Consider the following 22,935-nt stretch of genomic DNA (forward strand, 5'->3'; position numbering starts at 1 on the left):
GAAATGAAAATTCAAGTCTTCACATTATATAACCCTCTTTTATTTTTATTTTTATTTTTATTTTTATTTTTATTTTTATTTTTATTTTTATTTTTATTTTTATTTTTATTTTTATTTTTATTTTCATTTTCATTTTCATTTTCATTTTCATTTTCATTTTCATTTTCATTTTTATTCTTCTAAAATATCTTTTATTCTTTTATTATCCTTATGGGTCTCTTCCAACTCGGGATATTCTATGATTCCATAAATTAATCCTGAAAAATGAAGAGACATTTTAAAATATGAATTTTAACAATTGTTTAAAAAGCTTATCGTAATATTAATTTTGGAAATCCATGACAGACACCTTTCTCTAATCTTGTCTTTACTGCAACCTGCTGTAGAATTTGAACAGATTATTTATTTATTTATTTATTTTTCCCCTGTTGCAAATTTCTTTGAGGGAAAAAATGAAGAAATGCTTTGATCCACTGTTTGATCCAATTCTAAATCCAAGTACAACTTCAGTAGAGTGAGGTGACAAAAACAGCTACGATCCAATAAATTCTTAGGGCTGCCAAACCCTAGATGTGCCACAACACTCTTCCTATTTCTCTTGAAATTTTCGTAAGATCCTTTCTTGAATTTTTTTGTAAGATCATTCAACCTGTTTCTGCCCATCAAGTACAGGATCTGGATTCAGCTTTGTCCTCGACAGGAGGAGACTCAAATCCGTCTCTCAGAATAGAACTGCAAGTGCTCTGATACTGTACTGAAAGAACATTGTCTGCTTTGCCTGTTGAAGCATTGTTCATTAAGAGAACTCAAAGGAAGATTGGTAGTAAACATATGGTTATGTTTTGGAAGGGAGAGCATCCTGATCTCTTCATGGAGTTATTCTGTTGCTAGCTAATGTAAAACACAGAAATTGTCTAAAAAATGCATCATTTTCTTCTTGAAAGAAAAGGGATTATTCATTCCTCCTATTAATTCAGAAAACCTCATGCTGTGGTGGCTCTATATGTTTCTTGGTATTTAGCTATGTGGCCAGCTATTCAAACAAGTGATCCACATCTTCTATTTTCACTTCCATGATCATTTTTAAATGACTGAACTGAGCTCAGAGGGGGTTAAATAAATTAATAATATTACCTCCATTTCAAGAGGGCTTTGTCCATCTTCTCAGGGCTGTATAGGCTTGGAATAGGTGCAGGATCTCCCCCAGTGCAGCCTCTATGGCTGTCTCTCCATCAACTAATCTAGAAGACTGACAGCCTCTTCCTCAGACATAGGATGTATGAGATCCAGTCTTGGCATGACAAAATATATATATATATATATTTAAAAAAAAGAATGCTGTTTGGAGAGTTTTTATCATCAACACTACATTTCAGATTCCTCAAAAAGAGGCCAAATAATTAAATTCACAGAAAGCTGGATTCAGTCCTGAACTTCTAGGTGCAATAGGGTCTAAGTGTACATCTTCATGCTTCTCCTTTACAAATGGTCATTCATGTATGAGAGAGTAAATTTTAAAGTGAACACAAAATATGAAAATTTCTGTCACCCTCGATAAAGGACAGAACCTTCCTTCTCATCTTTCCTGTTGAAAAATGCTAGTAATTGGGATACAGTAGGAATGGTGTTTTCTCCAGCCCATCTGCCCTCTTAGCAATCTGCTTTAAGCAACAACAACAAAAAAATCATTTTGACTAGTTTCACATGATTATTAAAGTTTTTTTCTTAAAGAGGGAATGAACAAAAAAGAAAAAAAATAGAAAAAGGAAAAGGAAAAGGAAAAGGAAAAGGAAAAGGAAAAGGAAAAGGAAAAGGAAAAGGAAAAGGAAAAGGAAAAGGAAAAGGAAAAGGAAAAGGAAAAGGAAAAGGAAAAGGAAAAGGAAAAGGAAAAGGAAAAGGGAAAGGAAAAGGAAAAGGAAAAGGAAAAGAAAAGAAAAAGAAAAAGAAAAAGAAAAAGAAAAAGAAAAAGAAAAAGAAAAAGAAAAAGAAAAAGAAAAAGAAAAAGAAAAAGAAAAAGAAAAAGAAAAAGAAAAAGAAAAAGAAAAAGAAAAAAAGAAAAAGAAAAAGAAAAAGAAAAAGAAAAAGAAAAAGAAAAAGAAAAAGAAAAAGAAAAAGAAAAAGAAAAAGAAAAAGAAAAAGAAAAAGAAAAAGAAAAAGAAAAAGAAAAAGAAAAAGAAAAAGAAAAAGAAAAAAAGAAAAAGAAAAAGAAAAAGAAAAAGAAAAAGAAAAAGAAAAAGAAAAAGAAAAAGAAAAAGAAAAAGAAAAAGAAAAAGAAAAAGAAAAAGAAAAAGAAAAAGAAAAAGAAAAAGAAAAAGAAAAAAGAAAAAAGAAAAAGAACTTCACAGTTTTATGGTGTTAGGCTTTAGGTTATTTTTGAAATGCCTCTAGAAAAAGTAAAAGACATGATGCCTCAGAATTTATAATTTCACAAATTTAATTTTGCCAACAATTCTCATACAGTTGAGAAGTCCTTCTATAAAATATTCACTTGTACTGGGTCTGGCTGGAACAGAGTTAACTTTCCTTGCATCAGCCCATACAGTGCTGTGCTCTGCACTTGTAGCTAGAACAGGATTGGTATCACACCGGTGTTGTGTCTGCTGCTGAGCAGTGCTGGCACAGCATCGGGACTCCCTCTCACACCCCTAGAGGCAGCAGGCTGGGGATGGGCAAGAGGTGAGGAAGGAACATCACCAGAGCAGCTGACCTAAACCAACCAAAGGGATATTCCATACCATATGATGTCACGCTCAGCAATAAAAGGTGGAAAAAGGAAGAAGAGGGGAGGGGTGGACTGTCATTATGAAAACATCAGTCCTCCCGGAAAACATCTATGTTCAAGCACATGGTCAAGCATCACTCGCTGGTGGGAAGTGAAGAGTGATTTCTTTCCTCTGCACTTCCACACAGCCCTTGCTTTTTTATTTTTTTTTTTGTTTCCTTTCCCCTTAGTTAAATTATTATTTAATAATAATTTCCCTTAATAATTATTTTTCCTTTAATTAAATTATCCTTATCAGCCTGTGAGTTGTTTCTTTCCTTTTCTTCTTCCCCTCCTCTTCTGAGGAGCGGGAGTGAGAGAGCGGTTGTGGTGGAGTTCAGCTGCCTAGCAAGGTAAAACCACCACATCACTGCAGAGCATAGTCAATAAATGTAAATAAATTCTTTAAAGAACAAAACAACACAATCTGAGTTTACAAGTTAGTTTAATTTAATTAATCCTTAAGAGAGAAAAATACTGAAATATTGCACATAAATTTCTTTTCTTTACCTGCCCAGACTCAACAATGCAGTTCTGATTTGTTCATCGACCCAGTTCGCTCATTTCATGTGCCATGGATTTTTCTTTCTTAATACTACATATGCAGAGAATAGATGTTCTCCAGAAAATGAACCTTAGAGAAGAGGTGATTTTCATTTAAAAGGGAAAAACAAAACATTCCAATCTGTGAATTTATAAAATTCATATACTTTGTATTATTTTTTAGTACAAGATAACAGAGTTAGGAGAATTGACATCTGTTGTCAATCTGTTTTCTGAGGTCCTTGGAGTGAATAAATTGTCTGTAGTACAAATACAATATGAAAAACAGAGGTTGTGGTATTAAGTAAACAAGGGCACTCCACCCCAGACAAATTGTAGTCAGTGGAGTAGCACTAAGAAGGAAGGTTAATGTCATAAAAATATAATTATGCAGGACTGTAACTAGCCAAGCCACACTATTCAGGGAGAGGCCATTTTCCACATCTTTCTATAGCATATCTTTATGTTAACAAGTTTGTGGTTTTTATATGTGCAAATGTAGTAAGACTTTCCAACACAATGTGGGAATGAGTTAGACAGCACTCATTAAAAAACTGATGTAGAGCTTGATAAATTGGAAAAGGAGGAAAAGGATTGTATTACACAGGACTGGATTTACCTTAGCTGCAATGTTTGAGGTTTCATTTGATAGCTTACAAAATTCAGATGGGTGTTGATTAAGCCTCCTTGTTGGGGCATCTATGCAATAAGGCCACTGCCTTATAATTTATTTAAGACTCTTGCTGATCATCTCCAAGACAATAATCTACATTTCAAACTGCTGCCTGTCGTCCAAAAGAAGTGAAAAACTGTCAGAATTTACTGAATAAAACATCAGAAAATAATTATAGGTCTGAAAATACATAAGAAGCAGATTATGGGAGATCTGTAAGAAGCTTCCAGTTTTGATATTATTTGATCATTTTTACACTGCTACATTTTTGTCAACAAAGTGGACAAAGTCTTTGTAAGAGAGAAATGACAACTTTGTATGGACCTATCTTAGTTAATGTAAATCAATGAAAGATTTATTTTTTTTTAATGTATGCAAGGCAAACTGATTTCCAGTAATGCTGTTATATATTAAACATATTATAATATGTGTCTATTATATATATTATAACATGCATGTTATAATGGACAGAGCAGGTTATTGGTTTTTACTGGTTACAGAAACATTTAGGCACATGGAGAATCATACAATCATAGAATATCCCGAGTTAGAAGGGACCCACAAGGATCATCTAGTCCAACTCCTGGCACCGCACAGGTCTGCCCAAAGTTTAGACCATGTGACTGAATGCACAGTCCAATCGCTTTTTAAATTCAGACAGGGTTGGTGCAGTGACTACGTCCCTGGGGAGCCTGTTCCAGTGTGCGACCACCCTCTCGGTGAAGAACCTCTTCCTGATGTCCAGCCTAAACTTCCCCTGCCTCAGCTTAACACCATTCCCACAGGTCCTATCACTGGTGTTTACAGTGCCTCTGTTTACACCTGCGTCTCCACTCCCCTTCGCAAAGAAGTTGTAGACTGCCATGAGGTCCCCCCTCAGCCTTCTCTTCTCCAGGCTGAACAGGCCCAGTGACTTCAGCCGCTCCTCATATGTCTTCCCCTCCAGGCCCTTCACCATCTTTGTCGCCCTCCTCTGGACACTCTCCAACAGTTTTACATCCTTTTTGTACTGTGGTGCCCAGAACTGCACACAGTACTCTAGGTGAGGCTGCACCAGCACAGAGTAGAGCGGGACAATCACTTCCCTCGACCGACTAGCGATGCCATGCTTGATGCACCCCAGGATATGGTTGGCCTTACTGGCTGCCAGGGCACACTGCTGGCTCATATTCAACTTGCTGTCAACCACAAGCCCCAGATCCCTCTCTGCGGGGCTGCTCCCCAGCATCTCTTCACCCAGTCTGTATGTATAGCCAGGGTTGCCCTGTCCCAGGTGCAGGACCCGGCACTTGCTTTTTTTAAACTTCATGTGGTTGGTGATTGCCCAGCTCTCCAATCTGTCCAGATCTCTCTGCAAGGCCTTTCCACCCTCATCCGAGTCCACAACTCCTCCAAGTTTGGTGTCGTCGGCAAATTTGCTCAAAACACCTTCTAGTCCTACATCCAAATCATTTATAAAGACATTGAAGAGGACTGGCCCTAAAATGGAGCCTTGAGGGACCCCAGTAGTGACCATCTGCCAGCCAGATGTGGCCCCATTTACCACAACCCTTTGAGCCCTGCCTGTCAGCCAATTGCTCACCCATCGTATGATGTTTTTGTTAAGTTGTATGCTGGACATTTTGTCCAGTAGGATCCTATGGGAAACCTTGTCAAAACCTTTGCTGAAGTCCAAAAAGATCACATCAGCTGGTTTCCCTTGATCGACTAGATGGGTGATCTTACAATAAAAGGAAATCAAATTTGTTAGGCAGGACCTACCCCTCATGAACCCATGTTGGCTGGGACCAATGACTGCGTTGTCCCCCAGATGCACCTCAATAACTTCAAGAATCATCTTCTCCATAATTTTACCAGGCACTGACATGAGACTGACAGGCCTGTAATTGCTAGGGTCTTATTTCTTACCCTTCTTGAAAATTGGCACAACATTTGACAGCTTCCAGTCTACTGGGACCTCTCCAGATTCCCAAGACAGTTGAAAAATAATTGAGAGAGGTCCCGCGATGACATCAGCCAGCTCTTTAAGCACCCTGGGATGGATCCCATCTGGATCCATGGACTTGTATGGATCCAGATGGAGCAGCAAATCCCGCACACGTTCAGGGTCGGTAGGGAGTTTGTCATTCCCACCGTCATGGTCCCTCCGCTCAGGGCACCCAGGGTCCCGAAGCCCATCATCAGCATTGAAGACAGAGGTGAAGGCATTAAACATTTCTGCTTTGCCTGTGTCATTGCCTATGAGGAGACCTTCCCCGTCAAGTATCAGACCTATGTTTTCTTTGGTTCTCCTTTTTCTGTTAACATATCTAAAAAAACCTTTTTTATTGTCTCTCACAGACATGGCCTACTTCAACTCTAGTTGGGCTTTGGCCCCACGAATTTTCTCCCTACAAACACGAACAGCATCCCTGTATTCCTTCCTTGTCACCTGACCCTCCTTCCAGTAGCCATACACTTTCTTTTTCCGCCTAAGCTCCAGTAGAAGGTTTCCGCCTAAGCTCCAGTAGGAGAAGTTTATTGCTAGAGAAGTCTCACAATATACAGTTATGTTATCTGACAAAGACAAAAATGATGCTTGTCTGAAGAACCTGACATGTTTCTCCTACTTGAGACATTCAAAAGAATGTTTTAGAAACCTGCACCAAACACAGGAAGGGCAGAAAAGCAGAGGAAGGATAACTAAAAGAAATCAATAGGATCATCTTTACAAACTATGCAAGGAAGAGACTGTGAGGGAATTTGCTTATGCTCACTTGCGGAAAGGTTCAACTTTAACTCATGAAAAGTAGAATAGAATATCAACAGGGAACACATACCACACAATATATGTCTGGCAGAGTACAAGGAACCTGTTAATCTGACAGTTGATCTAGTCATTTAGTATTTTGTATCTTACTCCTGAATGTTTAAATACTCATGTGATGGAAGAAAGGTGAAGACCTGTCTCAAAAGATGTTTTTTGCCAAAGTGTACTTCCAGAGGGTGTTTAGCTTTTCTGAATTGTGACATATGTGACAGTAGCTGATGGTCTCACACCAATTTTGAGTCTTGACATTTGTGATAAAATCAATGACTGCTTGTTAAAAACAAACAACAACAACAAAACACAAAAAATGACAAAAACTAGGAAAAAAAAAACACAACAATAATATTGAAAAAACACCTTAGAAAATGTTGGCTGGACATGTAGGTCTGTGGAGGCTGAGCTGTTTTGTTTAGCACCCTGTTTGACCTTGTTTAGGCAGAAATCAGCATCTAAAGGCCTGCAACTGACCAGTGGATCATTTGATGAATATCTATTTCAAAAGATCTTTTTACAAATACTCACATAAATTGTTTGTGTATTGCTTTATAAGAAGTAAAGGACTTCAGTGCCAAAACAATCCCGTCAAACTAGTGGCACAATATTACTATTTGTTTATTTGTTTGCTAGAATGCATTTATGACCAGCTTTGAGCACCTGATGTGGTAATTCTTAAAGGAATTCAAAAGTCCATCCACGTTCCAAGGCTTACTTCACTACAGGTAGCAACTTCCAGCTATTCTATCCATGTACAGGCATCATATAGGTACAGTGACCTCCTGCAGAGAGGATTTGTAGAGAGCCTGAGTCTGATTTTGTTGGCGCTTCCTGCAAAGAGCAAGAAAAGGTGTCCAAATCTGAAGGATTCAATGATCCCTACAGCGAGATCATAAAATGCTTTCAAATATTTATTTTATTTTATTTTATTTTATTTTATTTTATTTTATTTTATTTTATTTTATTTTATTTTATTTTATTTTATTTTATTTTATTTTATTTTATTTTATTTTATTTTATTTTATTTTATTAATAACTTTGGTGTAGAAATAGCTATGAAGTTTTCTTTAGAACATTTATAAAGACTAGTGTAGTTTTTGCAAAATGTATATTTTTCTTTCTATGAAAATTCCTCAGAACTTACTCAGCACTCTTTTTGTCAGAGATACAGCAGAATATTTTGAGTTGGTGTTGTTTAATCTATCAGTGGAATGAAGAACATGAAACTGTACAAGCTGAAATTTTAATAGACTAGGAGAGGTACTATACAAATCCAATTTTTTATAGGTTAACATAGATGCTGTTATGACTTTAAGGAATGATAACTAGGGGACTGCTACATCCACTGTAGGAAATCCCCAAACTACTGAATGTAGGAAACTGAATTGAGGAAGGGAACGAAGGAAGGAGGGGGTTTTACAAGATCCTCTAAACTTTCTTCATTCCAAATTTCTTATCCTTCCAGTTCCAGGTGTTGGAGGAAGTATTCTAGATGAATCTGGTTTGGCTCAGTCAAGCAATTTAATAGTAAACTGATTTTTCTGTTGTGATGAATATTCAGATCAATTTTTTTATCTTACAGACTCCTTGTAAGGCTAGATTTCTTATAATTCAATTCACCCCCCATTTTCCCCCACCTTCACCATAAAGAATGTTGTACATCTAAAAGATGTAGTCTTATCAAGAATGTACTCTAAAACAGGGAATTTAGGCTCCTGTCCTGTATCTTGTAAGACAGTATACATAAAAAAATAATAAATAAATAAATAAATAAAAAAGACAGCACAGCTTTGGAATTGAAATGACTTGAATCAAGTCTTGTTTTGTTTTGTTTTGTTTTGTTTTGTTTTGTTTTGGCAGGACACTCTTGAGTCAGAGATGATAGAATCAGAGATATTATGAATTCCTAGTTTTGCCTCTGCCTGAGCTTTACTATGAACAATGACAGTTAATAATTTAAAGTTATTTGATTATCATAAATATATCTTCTGCTGACGGAGGTGAAAATTTCTGCTATAAGTCCAGTTGACACTCAAAATATTGCCCCCAACTATTGCATGAATAAATGAGATATAAATGAGATTCCCTTTTCCATAAAAATTGAATAATAATTTTGGACTGCAGTTCAGTTTTTAGTAGGCATAGTAATGTATACTTTTCTACCTCTAGACTAGCTTATAATATCAACTAAGAGGAGGTTTTTGGGTTCTGCTTATTTCTTGCATACATTATCATGGCCATTATAGGGAGGTTTTCTCCTTCTACCATCAAGAATCTGAACAACAATATAACCAATGACTAATGTAAGAGGACAATTACTGGATTCATCAGCTGTCAATTGAAGCCATCTGGTCTGGATACTAGAGAGGTTCTAAATGATTCACTAGTAATTCAGATGCAGATGAAATCTCTTTTATAGCATAACCTTGATGCAGGGAAATTACATTTGTTTTATAATAAATCAACACATTCATTTGTGTGGGGGTGAACTTAATATATTAATATTTCCTGGGGTAAAGATTTTTCGCTCTTAGTAATAAACTAACTTAAAATAGTACTCTTTTTATAATGTATATAGTATTTTTAAATCTGCCTATTTCTTAGTACCATAGATTATGAGTTTAGTGTTTGTAAGGTAAAGAAGAAAAAGATATAGTCTTAGTCAGATTAGATATCTTGAGTTACCTACTGACTTTGAAGACACAGTAGTGTGGTTTGAATGGTTTCATATTCTGACTGCCGGACAATAAGGTTCATGATATTTACACAGGGTAAAAAGAAGCCATGTGTCCATGAGTTTATTAATTGCAAAGTAGTAATTTCTTGAGAGAAAAGGAAATCAATTAAGAGTAGAGTTGTCATTGGCATAAGCAGCATTAGAGGAAATTTTATCATTACTCTGTTAGTTGAAAATGGTCCTTAGTGAGAAACCAAACCCTACTGACCATTTCTATAATTTGTAATGGGAGGTTCTGAATGTGAAGATTTATGTTATCCTTGTTCCCTGTACAGCTCCTCAATGCATATTTTTAATGTAAAAAACAAACAAACAAACAAACAAAATAAAATAAAATAAAGTATATAAAATAAATAAAATCTTTATAAGTCAGTCTCGTTTTATTCTATTAGTGTTTTACACTTGCATTTAGCTGTCAATGTGTGTGTATACATGATCATATAGCCAATGTGGGGTCAATTGAAACAGGAGAGTTGTTGCTGAAGCAGCCAAATACAGAGAGGAGCCATGCCATTATATTGTTTACTGAGCTGTGGAGGTCTCAAAGAAAAACTCTTCCTCTAAGTTTAGTAAAGAAATTGAAACTTTTTTTATTTTTTTTTCAACTGGCTGCAGCCCACCTTCCTCCCTCCCTTGTTCAACTATTCCACACAGCAGATAATTTTTATTTCCAGTGAGACTTCCCATCACCTCTTGTTTTTAAAATAGGAAAAATGAATACTCTTTGCATCATAAGGCAGAGTACATCCTAGCTTCTCTCTTGGTAGAGAGCTGACTGCTAATCCTGAGTTGTTCTGTTCTTGTTGATTACTTAGCAGTCTTCTCCTAACTTTCCAAGCTGAATCTGTAGGGCAGCCACATTACTGATGGCTTGGAAACCTTGTCTGCTGATGTGTCCTTGGGAAAGACAGTGATTGTTGACCCTGAAAAAGGCTCCGAATGTGTCTGAGGGAGTTATGAGAAGGAAAGTTAGTGAACAAAAAAACTAAGGACCTTAATGTAACTTTAATGTATTGCACAGTTTCTCTGTGTAAACGTCTGGCCATCTTTTCTACGTACCGAATGCATAATTGTGAGTTTGGCATTTGAATCACTTTCCCCTCAAGGAAGCCCAAAAGGTTAAAAGATTGAGGGAGATGGAAAACGTTTTTATTTTTTCTTATCTACTATTTAACGGTGTTTAAAGTGATACTACCCCACCAATATTAAATATCATGAAAACAAAATTTAATAAACTCTTGAATCTGGGATATGTTTTTTTACCGTATGTTTAGGAGATATTGGTAAGGAGGGGAAGAAAACAAGTTCAGTACTATCAACACTGGCTGTATTTTGCTTTAAGGATAAATTTTTTACCTCATGAAAAGAGAATGTAATTAGGTGCATAAAATACCTATGTTTATGTTGAAAAGAAAAAAAAAGAAAAAAGAAAAAAGAAAACAAAGGAAAAAGAAAATAGAAAAAAAAAAGAAAAAAAAGGAAAAAAGAAAGTCCTATCAAATGGTCTAAAAAAAAAAATTTAACATATTGAAAGTCTTCTTCATTCATCCAAGTGACTTCTGAAATATGAGGTAGTCCAAACTAATGTCTGTTGTAAATGTATTGACTTTAGAAAAGAGAGAGTGTAAAGCAAACTGTAAATTCAGCACATTTTTTCATATTTGAAAACAGGAAAATTATTGACTCATTTCTATGTTGATATTGGTAAACTACAGAGAATAACTGTTGATAAAGTTGGTGTGTTATCATTCTGAGAGAAAGATATAGGTTCCTTACCATCCAATACATGCTTTAACTTCCTGTTGCATGACTTTTCTTTTTTAAACCTACATCATAGTTTTAGCAGCTGAATAAGGCCTTACTGATCACTGTGGAAGCCTTCAAGTCAACATTCAGAATGAAAGCTTTCACTCCTATCCTGCCTACCTCACTAGCAACGTGATAGACTTAATGAGATGTGTTTAGCTGTGATGACTACAAAGGGACTTAATCTGATTAAAAATTCAGTATGGGTGCAACTATGCAGCTAGCTTCAGAAGTGGGAACAGCGTAAATACTCTGGGAAGAACAGATGTGTTTACTGTGTTGCTCTTAATTGATTCTGAGATTATTCACTTTCACTATTATCCTGTTAGCCAGCTCACAGACCCAAACCCATATACTCGATGTGGTTTTAAAATAGGGTTATATGCCGCAAGGTTCACAGCAGTTTCAGGACTAGTTTGAACTCCATTCATTGCCTACTCACTCTTAAACCTGCAGTTACCTTGAACTTTGCTTTTAACTTTGTGATCCACAATTTAAAACAACAGGGGCATCTTGAGCACCTTGCAAAATTAATCAAATTGCCATTAAAAAGATACAAATTACATTATTGTACAACATACAAAATTCCTTCTTTGCTTCTGAAAATTACAGTGCTGCTAAAGATGGATCTATGATGAAGCCAGCAAAAGAAGCCCAAGTTTACTAAAAGAGTCCTACATGTAACAACTAGACACAGAAAGTCTTCCAAGCTGTTTAAGGTCTATTTAAGTCTTGGTATAATGTGCTTGCAAGGATATGCAGATACATGCATTTTTTTGTCTTTTTTTTTTTTTCTTTTCAAGAAGTTAACAGTACTGGATTTTTCTAAAGTTAAATCTCACAAGGTATGAACTGCAATTGAAATCTCAGTGGGGTTATTATTAAAGCAATCACACTGGACAGATACTGATGGGAATTGATGGAAAATGCTGAAGGTATTTAAACTGTCTGCAACACTCTCTTATCAAAAAATTAGATGTGGCTTATGCAGGTTTTTGTTTTTAATATATTTGTACCTGACTCTTCAGCTTTTGTGTTAAGCAAGTCTTACTTGCACCTGACCTGGCTACCCTTAGTAGTCCCTATGTCTTACATAGTTCAAGCATCTGCAATATATTAATGTTTATTCCATCTTACTATTCTGACTCCTGTGCTGGGTCATGAGTCTGCATTGGTTTCTACACTTATTCCTTCCTATCTCCTGTTTATTTTCTTACTTTCTGTTCCCATTCTTTTGTCTTCAATCTTTAGATATCAGAGTTGCCTTGCCCCAAGTTTGAACACCAAAGAAATAACCTTTGGGTAGAAGTGCACATCCATATCTGTTTAATGACTTGCCACAATAGGTACTACTGGATATGTTATACTGTGTGATATCCCTGGTGACCTGTTTTATATGAACCAAATCTTATACTTCATACATTCTAGGGATATTTAAAAATGTCAGTGATGCTGGAGAGAACATCATATGACATGATCTGAGGTAGCTGTAGTTGTAAATGCAGTCAGCTCTATTCCTGTGTGCTAATCACTTCCTGATAGTTCTGTCAAATCTGCAGAATGACAACATACTGGAAAAATTGAACAGTAGTTGTGATGGTCTTAATAGTCCATTCAGCAGAAATGAATATGGGTTTTGAACACCTGTATACAGTAAAGAATCCTGTAAAAAGCTGGATGGTCTACTCTGACCATTAGCACTTCACTAGTGCTAATGGTAGTGTATGATCAGAAGAAGGGCAAGTGCAATGTTGCAGTTAGGCTTGAAGACAGTAGTACCTCTGCATAAGTAGGACGTCTCTAGGAGCAGCAAATCTTCATAATAGCAAATGCCTGAACCTGTGTAGTCTGTTAAGATCTCCCAGGTCACAAATCATGCCATATACTAGTAGCTCCGCCCTAATGGTCTTTTTTTATTTTTATTTTTTTTAATATTTATTTATATTTGTATATATAAAGTGCCTATCACCATATTGATAAACACTCTTTGGAACCACTCTGATGGTAAGAACAGGAGCTGGCTTGCTAGTACCTCAGCACTTCTGTTTCCAATCAACTAAAAAAAAAAAAAAAAAAGGCTACAAGACTGCTGCTAAACTGCACCACTTGGAAGAGAAGGAAGGAGAATATTCAATGGGAAAACAAACAAACAAACAACAACAAAAAAAAAACGCATGGCTTAAGATAAGAACAATTTAATTAAAGGAAAAAGAGGAAAAAAAAACAACAAAACAAAAACAAACAACCAACAAAACAAACAAACCAAAAAAAAAGAAAAAAAACACAAGCAGAGGCTTTGAAAAAGCTAAAGGAGAAAACAATTACTCTTTAGTTCTGATCAGCAAGCAACATTTGGCCATCTTGGGAAACAGGGCCTCAACACACATAGTGGTTTCTCAGGAGGACGGACATTTTCATAATTATGAGACACTCCCTGCCCCATTTTGTTGCCCTTCCTCCCCTTTTATTGCTGAGTGTGACACCATATAGTATGGAATATTCCTTTGGTTGGTTTAGGTCAGCTGCACTGGCGATGTCGCCTGCCCACCATTTGCCTACCCCCAGTCTAATTGGCCTTTAGGGGGGTTGAGTTGGAGGGAGTCTTGATGCTGTCCCAGCACCACTCAGCAATAGGCAAAACACTGGTGTGATATCAGGGCTGTTCTAGCTATAAGTGCAGAGCACAACACGATACTGGCTGTCGTGGGGAAAGTTAACTCCATTTGTGCCAGACCTAGTACAATACTGGACATTTTCCAAAAGCATATGGAAAAGATGGGGGCACAAATCAGTTACCTTAAGAGCTGCAGAGAGCTGTGTGTGCATGTCCACCTGTTCAAGTACTGTGTGAATTCTGTAAGAACCAAGGCAGAGAACTCAACCTCAGGTTCTCCAGCCTCTCAGAGGGATTCTTAAAGGAGTTGTTTCAGTATGGGAAATCCATCCCATCTACTTGAAATTCATCCCATCTATCTGAAAAGTGCAGGGAAGCTGGATAAAGTGCACCGAAAGAACCAAAACAAAAATAAAAGCTGTGGACAATACAGGGCAAACTATATATATATATGTATAAATATAAATATTAGAAAAAAGTGCTATCATATTCTCTCATTCATGTATACACACAAGGAAAATAGCTAAGTGTACGTAGTACTGTGGGACAAGTAGAGTCTGTGGTTACTGATGAGCACCTGGTCATCTTTATTTCTTGCAAGATAACAGGCACTTTCACCTGGCAGAGGTATAAGTAACGCTTATGAGGTAGCAAAACAATGCCACTAATGTTGGTATGGTGGTGTATTATGGATAAAGCTACTATACCTACTCATATAAACTATAATACTAGAATATATTAAGAATATATTAGAGTATATTAATATATACAGGATTCAGGAAAAATCTTTGGCAACTCAGAAAGTTCTAAATATATATCTATATCTATACATAGAGAGAGTTTTTTCTTCATTTGTTTGTTTGTTTTTAAGTTTTGTCTTTTCCTTGGTTCTTTCATCACCTGACAGAGTAGGAGGTAGTTTTACTACATAGCTCAGATGAAACTTCTTAAATTTAAAGATAAATGCTACTGTAACAGACTTTGGTGTTATAGATTTGACAGTCAGGTTCAATGGTTCGTGAGTCTAAATAATATAATTTATCACAGACACTGATTATTGGCATTCAGAAGCATGAATGTAGAAATCATTTGAATCAGACATTTAGTTCTTACAGTGTTCAATCTGATTTTTTAAACAAATTGAACTGAGATTATTTTATTTGTTAAATCTGTCAAACTAAAGTTGGGAAAACCAGGTTAATGGGGCTAATCCTCAAAACCCTTTTTCCTGCCCTGCTTCTCAAGGGGGATATAGGGTCTGTGGATTTAATGGGATAATCATAATTGTTCAGATTGCTTTGTTGGGGTGATATTCAGTCTAAATGGCCTTTCAGTTCCAATTATAGATATTAATATGGCAGTTAAAGGTCAGAAAGTGCTCAAGGCTAGTACTGTGTCTATATTACACAACAGCAACCAAAAAATTGTTCTGCCAACTGCAATTAGAGGTGTTAAGATAGTGGCAATAGGTCACAACAAATACTTTCACAGAATGAATTGAGTTGCAATGACAAGCAGCTATAAATAATGCATAGTAATGTTTAGATCCATTTTGTTTAGGTGATACAGTTGCTTTACCAGGACATTTTGAATCATATAAGCCGTCTTAATTAAACAATCTTTACTCAAATTTAAAACAAATGGATTGTTTTGCTCTCTTCCTATGCATTAGAACTTTTTTTGCAACTGAAGGTTCCCCCATCCACTTCCCTGGCTAATTCAATCATTAATTGCGTGACACTGTAGGCAGCTCTAACCTAAATAGTATTTTAATCTTTGAAAATTTCATATAAAGTAGGAAATGGATCACAGAGCTGTTCTCCCTTTATTTTTCAATCTATATTCATATTTTAAGTGTACAGCACTGTTTTCTAAAATTGCATTCAGGTTCAGTTACTGAGTGTATACTGCCCTCAAACAAATCTCATAGTCTGAAATCACATTTACTTTTTGGGAGAAAACAAACAAACAAACAAACAAACAAAAAACAACAGAAAGAGGACTATGTGTGATTTTGTTCATAGCTGATTATAGTTGTGAAGTGTGATGTGTTTGGTAGGTATGCTGATGTCTTTACTGTGCACATCTGCTTCTGCCAGGTTTAGAGTTTCTATTCTATGGAGTACATTGGGACTACAGTCTGTCACTGTCTTCACAACACGAAGGAATTTGTCTGCCAGACACTTTTTTTTTTTTTTTACTGTAAAATGTGAAAATGTAATTCTCATTGGTCAGGTTCTGGGTATCTCTTAACTGGAATCTACTGTTTTCAATGCATAACATTAAAAATGTGTATTCATTGTCTCTATTTATTAAACCAATACGACCTTGTCTTATTTTAAAAACTACACTAACTTCAGAAGTTGGAGAATAGTATTTACAGCTCTGAGAATGCTGTGATATGGGACCCAGGAACAGCAGTGTCATCACCCATGGATACCATTCAGTTGAAGTGGAAGTGACTGGATCTTCATGTCCAAGTTAGCAAAATGCTAGCTAAGCAACTCCAGTTCGCTTATCCCTCTTGCAACTTCCTATTTCACAGCCAGTTAACTCTGGCAACTCTCTGGCTGTGGAGAGGATTTATTCTCAAGTGTGAAAGAAATATATATATATACTTAATATCCAGCCTTCTATGCAACTAGAGGTTTTGAGAAGACAATATAATACTTCTGCACTGGGTGGCACAAGAATTAAAGTCTTTTTATTGCAAGGCAGTTAGCACAGATTGAAAGGCTTCAGACCTTTTGTCCACTGGTTTAGTAACTTGAGTCTCCAATGAAACTGCCCAACAGAGGGTAGAAACATCCCCACAATTACCTTAATTATTATTTTAGGTCTCTACAAACATTATATTTTCTGAATCAGTGCAACCTTAAAAAGTAGGAACAATTCTGACTAGAGTAAAGTTCTTGACAGGCTGTATTGACAGCCTTTTACACTGTCTTAATTTATAACACGTTAATCACAGTCTGTCTCAGTTCGAGTACTTTCATTCTCAGGTTCTTCCTAATCCACCCAAGGTGAAAAGGAAAAAAGAAGTGCACTTCAAAACCGCATATGTTTTCTAAGATTAATCCTTGTTTTATCTTTTTGTTATGATTATGATCTTAAAACTCTCTTTAGACCTCTGATTCTTCTCATTTAACCTATGCTTACACATAGGCATGACTAATTTCATACGGCTGTTTGCAGCATTATCAGGGCATCTGGGAAAGATTTTTCCTTTAGAGTTCCCCACTTTTAGATGTAAAGGTAGGTCTTTATAAAGCCCTAAAAAAAGCACCTTTTATTTAATTGCTCAGTAATACAAAAGATGTAGTTGTATTGTCTGAATGTTTAACTTTACTGAAAACTGATATATTAATTTAAGACTACTCTAATTTGGCAATTAAATAAATCTGTCTGGAACAAAGAGGAGAATGCTGGTTTCCAGGTTTATATTTTGTGGGGATTAAAAGCTATTCTGTCCTCTTAAGAACTCAATATTATATGTATATATATATATATATATAATTTCTCATTAAATTTGTATTTTTCGTTCATGTGAAAATTATCAACCAGCATTAGAAGATTTACCTATGTTTGGATGAAGTATGAGCTATGTTCTGCCATGAATGTCAGAATATCTTGATCATAGTTTTTCTTTTAACAGGCTTATCAAAGAGCTGTTATCTTTCCTTTCCTACTATCCTGTTGATGTGTTTGTTAGAGGAAGATGAACTATAGACCAGTGCTTCACAACAAGTTCAACTTTTGAAAATCAGACATGAGCCTGTAATTAGGTTGTTTTCATTCTTACCTTTGATATCGTATTTCTGCTTCTTCTTCTTCTTCTTGTTATTATTATTATTATTATTTTCTGAAAAAAAAAAAATCCAAAAGAAATTAACTATTCAAGGCTTCAAGGCTGTGGGTCTTATTTTTATAGATTTTTCTGTCCTATTTATCCTATGTACATCAGTGTGAGTTGTGGGATCTCAACACTTCTCATCAGCAAACAACACCATTTGGGAGCAAATATTTAAGCCATATTCAGAACAATAATCTTGGGAGAGAAAAGCCATGCTAAGCAAAAAAAAAAAAAAAAAAAAAAAACTGAAATTTTCAAAATAGGGTAAGATAGATGTTATGTTTCAACATAGTTTTAATCACACTTTAGTACACTGTCTCTGTGCAGTGTTGTACATGAGAGACAGACTGGGTTTGAATATCATGTTTCCTCAGGAAAACAACATGGACTGTCATCCTCTCTACCTGCTGCTAAACTGCAGTGTTAAAATTGGGTGCAAGCCCAAGTCATAGTGTGAATAAAAGAAAAGCAACAATTCCTATTAAATAAACTTCTAATAACTTGCTCCTTCAATAGATGAGAAACAAGTTATTAACACTTAAATTCATACCAGTGATAGAATAAGAGTGAACTTATGTTCTTCAGTATTTTTAATAAAGTATTACCAATGAACAAAACCAAAAATTTAGGCTAGATCAAAGGATGCATTTTTTTAGCTCCATTCTAAAATATTTTTTTATCAAACTAATGTTATAAAACATATCATTGAAGCTATTTTCCTTATTATGAGGGAGTTCTGAAATTTTGAGAAATCATGGTAACATCCAAAATGCAAGTAAACCACAAAATACCTAGAATTTTTCCAGTCTTAGAATTATTTAAACTTCATTGTGGAGGAAAAGAGGAAAGCTTCACTCATGGAGCGAGGGCCCTCTCAAAGAAAACTCCAACCCCTTGAATTTTGTTTTGAGGTATGAACAGCAGTTCCCCTTTGCCAAAGTTGAGAGTCCCCCTATATTTTGGAGCAGCTATAAATTGCAAATCCTTCATAAGCAGAATGCAAATTCCATTTGTTTTGGTTCGTTATAAAAGTTTATAATTTTATTGAAAAAAAAATAATCACTGAAGACAGTGTTGACAGTGTATATGGATAGTCAATATGCTTAAATAACAAGAAAGAAAAAAAGCAACTCCATTGTTGCCTCTCCTTTTCCATTGTGCTTTTTTGGTTTTCAGGAATCTGGGACACGTTCCAGAGAATAATGAGGAACATGGAACTTTGTGAAAAGGCTGAAAAGTTTACATCCTCAGAAAGGAGTAAATAAGAGAATGAGCCATATGTAGAAAAGTGTGTTACTTTGTTTATCCTCACAAGACATTACATTGTTCACTGGATGATTTTTATTTTGTTTTGTTTTGTTTTATTTTATTTTATTTTATTTTATTTTATGTTATGTTATTTTTAGGGATACATTTCATTTGAGAGTTTTTGCATTTTGCCTAGAATTGAACAAATTATATGAATAATCCATTAGCATGCAACAGAAACAATTTTGCTTTTATTCTGGTATGGATATTATATATATATAAAAAAAGGGTATTGTATGTGGCAATAAAAAGGAAAATATAAAAATACAATTTCCATTTCTAAATAACATTTTAAACTTGTAATCATGCTTTTTTAAATTTTTTGTAGAACCTTAGACAAATCTTTATTGTCTAAAGACTATTAAAGAAAGAAAAAAGAAGTTATCATAGTGCAGCTACTATTTCTAGAAAATTAAATTACTGTGCAAAAAAAATAATAATAATCCTTTTAATCCTGGAAAGTAAGTTCTTAAGCTTCCACTTTGAAACACATTCCCTGTAATTTCCACTCACAGTAAAATATAAGCCATATCAGTCTATAAAAACAAAATAACAGCAACAAAAAATCTTCATATTCTAATGATTATGTTTTATTTTAAATTATATTTTATCAATTATTCCTTCCATTTCCTGATGGAAGACAGAACATTATGAGGTGAAGATGAAATAACTGATTGTGCCCAAAATGAAAACATCCTTGAATTGAAAGTCATACGTGGAAATGTTTTTAAAGCTGCCCTGGCATATGTACAAGAACGGGCAATCAGTCAAATAATCTGAGTACAACAGCTTAGTTAGATGGGACATTTTTCTTTTTGACATCCAATGTTGGCTCTGCTCCAAAATGGAAGTATATGATAACGATATGTAACATAATGTTAATATATATATATATACATATATAAATATATATATATATAATTCATTGTTATGTCAGGGAAGTTTGCTTACGAGTCCCCCACATGCTAGCATGCCATGCTAACAGATTGAACTGCTAGTTTGGATCACCAACGTCAAGTTGGTTTTGTTGTTTTTGTTTGAAACTACACCATATTCAGAGGACAGTGATCTTTGTCTTTAAGAAATGTTGTTTTTGTGCATTTTTTTTCCTGCAGTCTAGAGGCTGACATGACTTCCTCAGAGAATATTGAAAAAGAAATACACGATCTCATTATCTTTCACAGGTGTACAAAGTAAATACTTGGGTTTTATTCTGTTGTCCTTTTTTTTTTTTTTTTTTTTTTTCTGGAGTCAACTTCAGAACTCACTTTTTGACACACCTTTCCATAGAGCAAATGCTGATGGACAGTATGAACAGGAATGACAAGAAACTGATTTAGCTTATAAGGTAAATGGGTCCGAGAGAACCTTAAAAATAAAAGTGAAATCACAGTCCAAATTTTTTTAAAGTGATGTGTAATTTGGGAGTGTGCCAGTTGTATTAATTTCTTATTATAAAACCAGAAGACATTCATTTGAAGACTGACAACTCTGTACATATTCTTTATGTACATATAGGTTAACAGAAGCAACTCTAGAAAAAGCAGGTGGGAGTTAGTCTTCTCTTGTGATTCATACAGTTATATATGTTATATATATTATATTATATATTATATGTTATATAGTTTATTGTTCTTTTCCACTAAACTGATGAACAGCATGTGTCAAGTACCTGAGATGTTCTAACGACATAAAATGCAATTGTTACATTTTTACATTGTTTTTAATGAATTTGGTGACAGTTTGCTTTCAATAAACTGTTCTATTCTCCTTTAGGAAAGACAAGCATTCTTTTCCAAATGGAAAGTGTATCTGAAAGAAAACAGCATTATTTTTAGAAGTGATATTCCTGCATACAACTGAGTGATGACCTCAAGTAAGTTATCTGTACACATAGATATGAATGCATCTGAAAAAAAAAAAAAATCTTAAAATGTGACTATTTATGTGGAGATTTCACACAAGCTACATAACATAATAAATGACATCAAGTGAGGCTACATGATCTAATGCTACAACCAGTGGATGAAAGTCAAGTGAGATGTGTTCTAACTTTGGCTCTTCTGCTGACATGTGCTTGAGGAACTGAAACTGTTTCATCTTCTGCCTCTTTTTCTATTCTGTCTGTCCAGCCTATTTACACATTTTCACTAAGTAATTAGCATTACGTACCTGAAAACTATTCAGTCTGATGGATCCCCAGTCTTGACTGGTGCCGGGAGGTGTGTATGTCATCAAAATAATTTTCACCCTGATAAAATGAAAAGTACGTTCAATAGACAATTTGACATAGAAGTAAAAGTTTTGTAGATATAGCATGAAAGCATGAACCATTCTTTCTTCCCTTAGCATGGCTTGTAAATCATATTTCATAATATTGTTCCAGTCCTCTGATTGCTCTACTTCTGAAGCACTGCATCTACCACGATAATTTAAAAAATCATTACAAAACTGCACAATAGATTAACACTTCAGGCAACTTCACTAAACTCTTTCTACACTCAGTTATTTTTGCTTACCAGAGGCCCAAGTTCTGGATTAACCCCATTGTCTATAGCCAAATTGCATTTCCATAGGCCTACATGAATTTGTCTGGGCTTAAGTGTTGTACTGTGCAGTAAAAAGCTTTCCACAAAAGAAGCATACATAAGGATCAGTACCCAAAAGAGCCACAAATGTCAACTTTTCAAGTTCAAGGAGAGGAGACACGTGATGTTTAACCTGTTGGTTTTACTACCAGGCTCCCAAAAGAGCTATTTGTGCCATGTACATTAAAATCAACAAAAAGTTATGAGAAAACACACAAAAAATAAGCTTAAATCTATCAATAAGGCTTAAATCTAACTCCCCTCCCCATTTATCCATTTATTAGATCAAACTCCTAAAAAAGGCAAGTGAAATTAAAATTATGTGTTGAAATCAGCATAGTTTCTTCTCACAGGAGAGCACCTAAACAGAGTACTTTTGATCTTAGAAAACACCTCTCTCCATTGTTACTTTTTTTTTTTTTTTAGCATAGTTCTTTTTGCTTTTACAAGGAAATATATTTCTTTAAATGTAGTAGTCATGCTCCATTAAAATTTAAATGACAATAAATGGGCATCAAGTTTGGGCATTTAGACCAACAAAAGTCAGAAACTTCTGTAAATGCAGTCATTTTTTCAACTTTTGCAATTTGCCCTGTTATACATGTGATCTTTCCGACTTTGTAATTACAAGTTCACTTGTTTCCACTGGTTAACTGTATACATAGACAGATGGTAAGTAGTGAATCTGGTATCTATCAACTTCATAATTCGTATATATTTTTGCAGTGTGTTTGAAAATTTTCAGTAAAAGAACCTTGTTGAAGAGAAGGGTGGCCCAGCAGCAGCTGAGAATGGGCCATAGCAAAGAAAAATTATTTTGAGATGTGAGGCTTATGTACTAAAAATGCAACATCTAGTGAACAGAAGTATTAATTTTGTTTTCTTCATGACCAGAAATTAGTTTTACGTAATGTAAAGCAAATTGAATACTTTTGTTGTTGTTGTTGTTGTTTTTGTCTTTGTAATTACTTCTACACCAATGCACACAGCATGAGTAACAAGCAAGAGGAGCTAGAAGCTTTGACTCAGTCCCGGGGCTACAACATCACTGAGGCGATGGGCTCTGGGGCAGAGGCATTCTGCAGCTGAGCAGGGTATTGCAGTGCGTGAAGGGTTTCTTGCATCGAGGCAACTCGAGGCAGCCAAGTGAGCTGGCAGCCCGCAGACTTTGACAGAGTGGCTGGTGAGGCTTGGGCAGAGCCAGGAATGCCCCCACCATCCCAACACGTTCAAAGGCAGCCCCTGGAGA

The sequence above is a fragment of the Anser anser genome (assembly GCF_964211835.1).
Source record: "Anser anser genome assembly, chromosome: 2".
Classification (NCBI taxonomy): domain Eukaryota; kingdom Metazoa; phylum Chordata; class Aves; order Anseriformes; family Anatidae; genus Anser; species Anser anser.